This window comes from Tamandua tetradactyla, chromosome 10, assembly GCF_023851605.1.
Source record: "Tamandua tetradactyla isolate mTamTet1 chromosome 10, mTamTet1.pri, whole genome shotgun sequence".
Lineage (NCBI taxonomy): Eukaryota > Metazoa > Chordata > Mammalia > Pilosa > Myrmecophagidae > Tamandua > Tamandua tetradactyla.
This window is the reverse complement of record NC_135336.1, coordinates 93,021,666-93,032,923: the sequence shown is the minus strand read 5'-3', so window position 1 is coordinate 93,032,923 and position 11,258 is coordinate 93,021,666. Positions and strand designations below refer to the sequence as shown.

Below are 11,258 nucleotides of genomic sequence, written 5' to 3'. Positions count from 1 at the left end.
GGAGATGAAGAAGGGAAATGCCTCCTGGGGAGCTTCATGAAACCAGAAGCCAGGAGAGTAAGCTAGCAGATGACGCCGTGTCTGCCATGTGCCCTTCCAGCTGAGAGAGAAGCCCTGACTGCGTTCGCCATGTGCCTTTCCAGATGAGAGAGAAACCCTGAACTTCATCAGCCTTCTTGAACCAAGGTATCTTTCCCCAGATGTCTTAGATTGGACATTTCTTTAGACTTGTTGTAACTGGGACATTTTCTCGGCCTTAGAATTGTAAACTTGCAACTTATTAAACTCCCCTTGTTAAAAGCCATTCCGTTTTTGGTATATTGCATTCCAGCAGCTAGCAAACTAGAACAAGTTGCTATCTGGGTTTGATTCCCGGCCCATGCGCCCTTAAAAAAAAACAATCAGGAGAGAGCCGGGGGCTGGGCAGGGAGCAGGCTTGTCTGTGAGGCGACGGCTCGGCAGGCAGGTTCAGGCTTGCGGGGGGGCAGCCACCACCACCATGAGCCTGCTGGAGGGGACCGCTGCCGCCGGAAACAAACCAGAAACCGTAGAAGTAACTTTTGCAGATTTTGATGGGGTCCTCTATCCTATTTCAAATCCTAATGGAGACAAAACAAAAGTGATGGTCAGTATTTCTTTGGAATTCTATAAGGAACTTCAGGCACATGGTGCTGACGAGTTATTAAAGAGGGTGCACGGGGGTTTCTTGGTAAATCCAGCATCAGGATATAATGCCTCTTTGCTATATGACCTTGAAAATCTCCCTGCATCCAAGGATTCAATCGTGCATCAGGCTGGCATGTTCAAACGAAATTGTTTTGCCTCTGTCTTTGAGAAATACTTCCAGTTCCAAGAAGAGGGCAAGGAAGGAGAGAACAGGGCAGTGATCCATTATAGGGACGATGAGATCATGTATGTTGAGTCCAAAAAGGACAGAGTCACGGTAGTCTTCAGCACAGTGTTTAAAGATGACGACGCTGTGGTCACTGGAAAGGTATTTATGCAGGAGTTCAGAGAAGGACGCAGAGCCAGCCCCGCAGCCCCACAGGTCCTGTTCGGCCGCCGGGAACCGTCTCTGGAGCTGAAAGACAGATGCCACTGTGGGTGAAGGCATTGGCTGTATTTCCTTTGTGCTGTTCCCTCGCCACACCAATGCCAGTGCCTGAGACAACACCATCACCCTGATTCACCTTCGAGATTACCTGCACTATCACGTCAAGTGCTCTAAGGCCTATATTCACACACGGATGCGGGCAAAAACTTCTGACTTTCTTAAGGTGCTGAACTGTGCACGCCCAGATGCTGAGAAAAAAGAAATGAACACAATCATGGGCAAGACGTTTTCATCCTGCTAACTCTTGGGCACAGAAGGAGGAAGTAGGTGGCAGCTGAAGGCTGGAGCACTTGCTACTGGATAATCGTAGCTTTTAATGTTGCACCTCTTCAGGTTCTTAAGGAATTCTCGGTTTTGGTTCCATTTTGTGTGCATTTGGAAAACAATCTGCAGAAACGAGCTGTGCTTGCAAGGACTTCATAGTTCCCAAGAATTAAAAATATATATATACAAAGAATAATTCCACTTGATCAACTTAATTCTTTTTTCTTCCCTCCCTTGCTCCCTTCCTTTCCACCCTCTTTCCCAAGCTCTTTTGCTTTGCAATATGTTACTGGTAATGCATTGCAGGATAATGCAATCTTAACTTGTTTTCTTCCAAGTATTTGAGTTCAAAACTCCTGTATCTAAAGAAATACGGTTGGGGTCATTAATAAAGAAAATCTTTCTATCTTAAAAAAAAAAATCAGCAAATGGTGCTTCAATAACAGGGAATTTACATAGAAAAAGAATGGCATGTGACCCTCACCGCATAACATAAAAAAAATTGCAGATTTCTTTTTTCCTTCTTTATAAAGAAATTTTACTAATATCAGGCTACCTGGTAGGATCACCCAATACTTTCATACAAATCTGCTGCCAAAATCTCTGAAGAGATTCCTTTAGATGCTTTGCTTCCCCTTGGAAAAACAGCAGCAGCAGCTGCTACTTAACAACCACAGTAACCAAACAGTTCAGCTGCAAGCAGTAAGGCCTTAAAAGTAACAGCAAAAAGATGTAACCAACATGTTTTATAATTTCATTCTTCGTTGAGAAGGGCCTAGCAAAATGGCTCTTGTGGTAGGTCCCTGAGCTGGAACAGGAAAGAAACCCACCAAAGGTGGGGAGGCCAAGAGGGTGGGAGACTCAGCCAACACTCTGCCTTCCAGGCTTTTGTCCACAGAGCTGCCAAGAGCTTACTCCTAAGCTTCAGGGACCAGGGACATAGTAGGGATACTGTCCCAAAGTCTGGAAACTTGCAACAACTTGAATTTAGAATTAAGTTCAACTAGTTTTCACCCCAATGAGAATCATGATTCCCTCGTTTACTTTTTTTTTTTTCACATGGGCAGTCACCCGAAATCAAACCTGGATCGCTGGCATGGCAGGCGAGAACTCTCTGCCTGCTGAGCCACCCTGGCCCGCCCCTCATTTGCTTTTTAAGAGAAAGTTTAAGGTATCCAGTAATCAATTGTCATAGGATAAAACCTCAGGATTCTACTTTTTAATGCTTATCATCTGAGGGAAAAAGGAGTCTCATCTTCAGTTCCTTGATTAATGCAAGGACAAATCTTCCTGGAATACTCTACCCACCCCCCACCCCCCCACACACACACCTTCTTCTATGCTGACAGTACCTCTTAATATTATAAAATGTCCACATCTGAAGTCCACTGCTCTTGGAATTTGAGTAAAAGTAACCCCCAATTAATCACCACCCGATGCTAGATACAAAACCTTTCCACCATCCCAGAAAAATTCCTTATACCCCTTTCCAATCAATGAGCCCCCCAAATAGTCAAGCACTACTCTAATTTCTAGCAATATAGAATAGTTTTGCATATTCTCAAACTTCATATTAGTAGGACCATAAAGAATATACTCTTGTGCCTGGCTTCTTTCACCCGATGTAATGTTTTTCAGATTTATCCACGATGTTTCATGTTGTTCTTTTTGATTGGTGGGTAGGATTGCCTTGCAATTTGCTTATCCATTCTCTTGTGGATGTTTCCAGTTTGAGACTATCACAAATAAAGCTACCATGAACATCTCTGGACACATCATTTTGTGGACATGGGCATTTATTTCTTCGGTATATACCTAGGAGTGGATCTTCTGGGTCATAAGATAGATGCATGTTTAGCTGTGATTGTACCATTTCTCCCTCCAACTTGGCTGCCATTGTGTGCTCGGTCTTTTAATTGTAGACCTTCTGGTGAGTGTGTTGTAGCATCTCATGTGGTTTGAATTTGCATTTCCCTGTTGACTAATGATGTCAATACCTTTTCGTGTGTCTTCTGACTATTCAGACATCTCCTTTTGAAAATTGCTTATTCAATTTTTTCCCTCATTTTAATGGATTGTTTGCTTTTTATTATGGATTTGTAGAAGCTCTTTATGTATTCTGAATAAAGTTCTCTGTCAGGTATATGTTTTTTTTGTAATATTTACCCCCAATCTGTAGTTTGACTTTTCACTTTCATAAGGGTGTTTCTTTTGATGAGAAGTTTTTAATTTTGATGAGGTTCAATATATGAAATTTTTTGCTTTTATAGGTAGTGCCTTTTGTGGCCTATGGAATCCTTGCTTAACCAAATAGTGAATATATTCTCCTATGTTTCTAATATTCCATCTCAAATTAATTTATATGTATAGCTTATGCCATATAGGTAGGAGTCAAGTCATTTTTTCCCTGTGCCAATATCTAGGTTTTCCTCCACTTCCACCATTTACCGAACTGTGATTTATTTTCCTTTCCTCCTTGAATCGCTTTGGCATGTTTGTCTAAAATGAATTGAACACAGGTCTACCTGTTCCCCAGTAACCACTGTGGGTCTATTTTTGTTTGTGCCTTATTGCACTGGCTTGTTGACTAGGAGTGATGTGGATTGTCGACATACCCACCTTGAGCCTAGGGGAAAAGTATCCAATATTTCACCACTAACTGTGATGCTAGTTCCAGAGTTTAGTAGATACCCCTTATTAGATACCCCTTATTATAAAAGGATGTTTCTTTATAGTCTTTTTTGTGGAGAGTTCTGTTTTTTTTTTTTAATCCCGGATAGATGTTGAATTTCATCAAACATCTCCTCTGCATTTATTAAGATAGTCACAAGGTTTTTCTCCTTTACTTTCTTTTCAATGACTTTATCACTTTTTGAATGTTAAACCTACTGCCCATGCCTCAGGTAAACCCCATTTTGTAGAGGTATATTCTTCTTTTTTTATATAGATATATTCAATTTGCTAATATTGATTAGGATTTTTGGTTAATTTCACGAACTATTCTAATTTGAACTATAAACTCTCCTCTCTGTCAGTTTCCACATCCCTAGTTTTATAACTTCATTTGTACCAAACAAGCTTATCACAAACCACTGATATATTTTTTTAAAACATTCACTTTTTAATTTTTTTTGTTTAAAAACATTCACTTTTTAAACATTTTTTAATTGTGAAAAATAACATTTATATAAAAAAGCAACAAATTTCCAAGTACATTTTAACAAGCAGTTATACCACAGATTTTAAAATTTGGTATAGATAACAGTTCTACAATTTTCATTTTTTCCTCTAGTTGTTCCAAAATGTTGGAGACCAAAGAAATATCACTATATTGATTCAGCAGTCATATTCATTTGTTAAATCCTATCTTCTCCGTTATACTCTTCCTTCTTTTCTTTTTTCCTTTTTTTGTGCAAAAATAACATATATACATGCAATAAATTTCAAAGTACATTGTAACAATTAGTTTTAGTACAGATTTCAGAGTTTGGTATGGGTTACAATTCCATAATTTTAGGTTTTTATTTCTAGCTGCTCTAAAGTGCTGGAGACTAAAAGAAATATCAATATAATGGTTCAGCACCTATACCCATTTGTTAAACCCAGTCTTCTCTGTATAACTCTACCATCACCTTTGATATTTCTCTCACTCTTGAGGAGTATTTGGGCTATGGCCATTCTAACTTTTTCATGTTGGAAGGGGCAGTCGATAATATGGGATGGAGGATGGAACTTGTTGATGTTCTGGAGAGACTGGCCCCTCTGCACTTCAGGACTTATCTGGTCCAGAGACCCATCTGGAGATTAAAGGTTTTTGGAGAGTTACCTTAGTGCATGGAAACTTTGTTGACTCTTATATCATTCCCTAGGTATTCTTTAGGAATGGCAGGAATGGTTTTGGTTGGCATTTGGCAAATTATGATAGTAGCAATGTCTAACTGAAGCTTGCATAAGAATTACCTCCAGAGTAGCCCCTTGCCTCTATTTGAACTCTCTCAGCTATTGATTCCTTATTTGTTACACTTCTTTTCCCCCTTTTGGTCAGGATGGCATTGTAGATCCCACAGTGCCAGGCCTAGGCTCATCCCTGGAGGTCAACTCCCACGCCTCCAGGAAGACTTTCACCCCTGGATTTCATGTCCCACATAGCGGGGAGGGCAACGGTTTCACTTGCAGAGTTGGGCTTAGAAGGGGGGGGGGCACATTTGAGCAACAAAAGAGGTCCTCAGGAGGTGACTCTTAGGCATACCTATCGGTAGGCTAACTTCTCTTTTACGTACATAAGCTTCACAAGGGTAAGCCTCAAGATCAAGGGCTTGACCTATTGATTTGGTGTCCCTAATGTTTTGGCACATTATCTGGGGTTTCCCCAGTGGTAAAGTTTAATAGTTCCATATTTGTTCTCCCATACCTCAAAGGACTTTGCTGATACTTTTTGATTATCTGCTTAATGTACTCTGGGATGTATCCAGGCATTACATTAAGCTATACAGGATTAAAGGCTGTCATTTTTATTCTGGGCTCCCTATGTTTGGATTGTTTAAATGATCCATCCAGACAGGTTGAGTTAGATTATGTGCCACTGAAAATTTAGGTTCTGGATGAAATACACCTATCTTCCTTTGGTCTCAAAGAGTAGGTAAAGTTCTAAAATACAGACAATGTCTTCCTTACCCTATATTCTGAATTACCTTAGAATTACCTTAATCCTAACCTGACTGGCTTCGTTCTTATCTCTAAATACCAGGTTACACCTATATAAAATAGCGCTTCAAAATTAGAAATAACAATTACCACCCCAGACTAGATGTGACTGCTATAAGAGCTTACAGTCTAGGCCCTAGTTTTCTTATAAGTATTTTCTAAATAATACTGTAAAATATTTGCTCTTTTGTTTCTGGTTTATTTTGCCTCACCAAATGTCCCACATGTTCATTCACATCCTTGCATGCCTCACAACTTTGTTCCTTTTTGTAACAATACATTGTTACATCATACCTATACAACATTGTTTGCCAATCTACTTCTCAGTCAGTGCATCTTTCAGCCACCTCCATCTGCTGGGCCTCATGTATAATGCTGAAAATCAATAGTCCATCGATTTTAGATAATTTCATTGTTCCCAAGAGAAAGATAGTCTATAAACGCACTCTCACCAAATGGAAAATCCAAACCTCCCCCTAATTCTTGTCCCTCCACCCATTATGTACCCCGGTATTGCTCCAGTATTGTTTGATGTTTCCCTGTTAAACATAGTCCATAATATGTGTTCTAGTTTGCAAGCTGCTGGAATTTGATATAACAGAAATAGAACAGCTTTTTAAAAGGGGATTTTAAGCCCATGAAAATATCCGAATTAAAGCAAGTTTATAAAAATGTCCAATCTAAGACATCAGGGAAAGATACCGTGGTTCAAGAAGGCAGATGTGATTCGGCGTTTCTCTATCAACTGCAAAGGCATATGGTGAACATGGCAACATCTGCTAGCTTTCCCTCCAAGCTTCTTGTTTCATGAAGCTCCTCCAGGAGTGTATCCTTTCATTTCCAAAGGTCTCTGGCTGCATGGGCTTTCCTGGTTCTCATGGTTCTAAAAAAAGGAACTCTCTCCAAAATGTCTCCTCTTTTAAAGGATTTCAGTAAACAGATCAAGACCCACCTGGAATGGGTAGAGTCACAACTCCCATGGAAGCCATCCAATCAAAAGTTACCACCCACAATTGGGTGGGTCACTTCTCCATGGGAACAATCAAAAGCTTCCAGCCAGCAATATTGAATGAGGATTAAAGGACATGGCTTTTCTGGGGTCCACCACAGATTCAAACTGCCACAATATGCAATAACATTTTTCTCCCTATACCCTGAATTTTTATACTCTCTTTGTACAACTTCATACCTTTGCAGTGGTTCATGCAAGAACTTATATTTGTAGTGTTCACTAGTGAGACACGTGATTATAGGCAAGGTAAAAGACACACAGAGAGAAGCTAAAGCAATGTTCACCTTCAATATGGTAATATTACTACACTCTATACACTAGTGAACTGCCTTCACTTCTATCTACTTGCTGACAAGTAAGTTCAACCTCATTAGCTAATTGTTCACCCATCTCAAGCTTCTGTGTATCTCTAGTTCTCCTATAGTCTAAAAATCACTCATTTTTATTCTCCCTTATAAAAATAAAAAGAGTAAAACTATATGGAATCTATCACAGTACAAATGAAGATTTGTAGATATTTTCCGTGAAACAGGGATCATTCAAAAATCACAATAAAAACCAATTATATTTGAATTAGAAGAGCTGGACTCAAAATAGATCCAACAATCAGTGTAACTGAGTGAACGTGAAACCACCTGGTTCTCTACCCGTTTTAGCAATGTTTGTCTCTCTCAAACTACTGTCAATGCCAAATTTCTATCATGAACATTTTAATCCTAGGATTAAGAACTATCCTTTCATAACCTGGGAACCAAAATTGTCTATGAAATATGTAACCCAAATTTGAGGAAAAGGAAGAATCCTCAAATCCCTCAGAAACACTACGTCATGCCACCTGCATCTTCCCATCCCCAATTCCAGCCACCTAAGTCCTTTGGTCTCCAAGTTACCCCAGTGTTTCTCTGTGTATGAGGGCAAACTCAGCCCAGGTCTCTTCCTGTGCTATAGTGGGGTCCCAATTCCCACATCCAGGGATCCCAGCCTGTCTTTAGTCTCCCAACTGCTAAAACAAATCATACAATGAGTTGGCTTAAACAAAAGAAGTTTGTTGGCTCATGGTTTTGAGGCTATGCTTTCTCCCCAAAGACTGTGGTGTTTGGGGACTGGCTGCCAACAAACTGGTCCTTCGTTTTTTGTTACATGGCAATGCACATGGTGGCATCTTCTCCTTCTTCTTCCATGTTCTGTTGACTTCCAGCTGCTGGCTGCTGGCTGCTGGCTGTGGCTCCTCTCTCTGTGTCTTTCACCCTGCTTATAAAGGACTCCAGTAATAAGGGTTAAACTTCATTCAGTTGGGCCACCTTAACCAAGATAACATCTTCAAGAGCTTCCCAATGGGCCTATTTCCAATGGGTTCACACCACCAGAATGAGGACCAAGATCAAGTACAGGTCATTTACACGACTCAGTGCACCAACAGCTTTACCAAACCCTAACAACTCTCCCATGAAAGCCTTACCTCCCAGCATGCCCTTCCTCTAGGCTTTGTCTCAGGGATAAAATTGGGTAAGGGTCTCTTCTCCCTCATGTCCAAGGTAACTGGCCCCAGGAAACTGTCTCTTCCCAAACACCAGGGCTGGGATAAGCTTGCCTTGGTCCTGCAGCCCAAATGTCTCTTTTAGCCTGCCCTGGAAGGAGGTGGAGGGAGGAGGCACCTACTCCCAGGAAACCATCTCCCATGCCCATTTCCCGCATGCCAAGCACTCTGGCACACTTTTCCATTGCCCCTAGGGGGTGGACAGAGCAGCTCTGCACCTGACCAGTCCACATTCCTGGTCCCACCGGCCTTTCCCAACCTGTTCTAAGAGATATCCTGATTCTTTTGACCCACCACACCACCACACATCACCCCTCCCTTGAGTTTGTTTTTGGCATTTGGAACCAGAAGAGCCTTGACCAGGTAAAGGAAAGAACTGTGAGTGAAATAAAAGTGTTGCCAGGGCCTTGCATGAAGCAGAGAGGGTGAAGCCATACTGGAGGCCATGCAAAGTTATACCTGGGATCACAAACAAGACCCACTGGGGCACAGAGAAAACCGAATCACCTTAACAGTGGAGAGATGGTGGAGGGAGACCTTGAAAACACAGTTTCAAACCAGACATGGTGGCTGGGGGGGTGCTGGACCCCAGGCTCAGCCAGACCCACCTAAACGATAGCATAACGAGATAAGATGCTTCCAATCAGATCGGAGCAACAGCGACAAGATAGCAACATCCCAGCCAGAGTCTTTCCAAACAGCGTAAAGAGAGGTTTTGGGGTCACCAAGGACTTGTTCCAGTCCCACATAGATGAAATGCCAACAGGACCAGTCAACTTCAAATTTCAAACCTTGTTATTATTATAGCTGATTCCATTCGTTCTTCAGGTCGGGCTCAGGTTTAGGGGGCTGATGAACTATCCATGAATCAAACGTTCTATTTATTGAGCACCCACAGCATGCCAAGTAAACATTCTTCTTAGCACTTCATACACTCATTCATCCAGTCCTGGAAGCAATCCTATTAGGTAGGTCCTACTATGAGCTTCATTGTACAGCGGATGGAAGGAAGCTCAGAGACCTGAGGTGACTGACCCTGGGGCCTACAGCTGGTAAGTAGGACTGAGCAGGCAGGCAGGTAGACATGAAGATCTAGGCTTATTGCCCCCACCTCCACACAAGCATCATTTAGCTTGAAACCTTTCCAGGCCCTACCCTTGGACCAGTGGCAGTGCAGTATGCTTGGCTCCTGACAAGCGGGAGCTCTAAAGAAGGAGCCATTCATGCCCCAGGATGGGGTCACAGAGACAAGCATTCCAGGGAGGAAATTGCTGCTGCCAAGATGGAGGTTGAGAGGATGGTAAGAGAGTGGGGCTTGGGGGGAAGACAAAAGTTCCTGTGTGGCTCTGAGACCAGCCCTTCATGGAGGTGGAAATGCGGAGGGGAGGGGAGGGGAGTGACGAAGTGGTGGTCAATATGGGCTGGGCCCAGCTCAGTGTCTGTCACCTCATAGGATGGAAAAGAGAGAGGGAGAAAGGGGGACAGAGGGAAGAAGAGTCTACGAAGCCAAGCTTGGGACAGGTTATGAAAGATTTCCAATGTTAAAGTAAAAGGTTGATTTTTTTGGTTCTTGTTATCAACAGAGAGTCATTAATAGTTTAATCAGGGAAGTAATAAGTGGTTCATCAGCAGATCTCTCTGTACTGTTTAGATAGATAATACATTGATAGATAGGTGACAGATACAAAGATAGATGCTGGATGGATAGATAGATAGATGCTAGACAGACAGATAGATAAATAGATAGAGTTTGTTTACTCCTGGGGCTTGGAGGGACAGAAAGCACTATGGCGGGCAGAGGGCAGAAATAAGTTATGCATCTCCTGCCCACAGTGTCTTGCAAAGTGCCCTACGTGCTTTTTGCTGACACAGTGCAGGCTGGCACCCAGAGGATGGAGGAAAAGCAGAAGACAAGCACTGGGCTGAAAGAATAGCCTTTCCGCTGATGAATGCGTCACATCTAGGCGTCAGATCACCCAGCCAGACCTGCTGAGAATGAAGCCACTCATCACGGCTGGAAAAGCCCCTCCTTCACAAAAGGGTTTTTATTTTTGTGCTTTGCTGTCTTCTTCCCATAGGCCTCAGTTTCCTTGCGCTTGGCCATTGGGCGGATCAGGAGGGGCGGATCCCATTGGGAGCCTCCACCTCGCCCAATGAGCAGCCTTCAGGAAAGCAAGGCCCCGACTGCGAGGGCCAAGGCACCCGGGGGAGGTGGGGGGAGGCGGCCATTGACCAAGGTCAACGTTGGGGACGCAGCATCTGCAGCAAAGCGTTCGCCCCATTCTTCTCCTGTGGTCATTGTTACTTTCCACTGACCAGCTGCCTGCAGGCTCTGGGCAAAGACAAAATGGTAACACAGGCGCCATTCAGCGGAGATTAAATGCCTGAAATGAGCCACACCTCTGAACAATTGCTTCCTCTAAGAGGGACAGCAATGAATGGCCAGGGAGCCCATTTATGACTGCTCTAAAGGAGGTGAAGGCCTGCGTGGAAGGAAAGAAAAGTTTCCCACTGCCCCTTAAACCCAGCTCCGATTCTTCTTTCTCGCCCCCTTTTTCCCTTCTTGACTGTCCATTTTGCCTCCATCGCCCTAATCCAGAATCATTCTTTGATGTGCAGGGACTTGG

General features: G+C 42.7%; 1 pseudogene; it reads left to right on the top strand.

Moving 5' to 3' along the window:
• Positions 1–499: 499 nt before the first annotated feature.
• On the top strand, positions 500–1,355 carry LOC143647726 (actin-related protein 2/3 complex subunit 2 pseudogene; annotated as a pseudogene).
• The last annotated feature ends 9,903 nt before the right edge of the window (positions 1,356–11,258 follow it).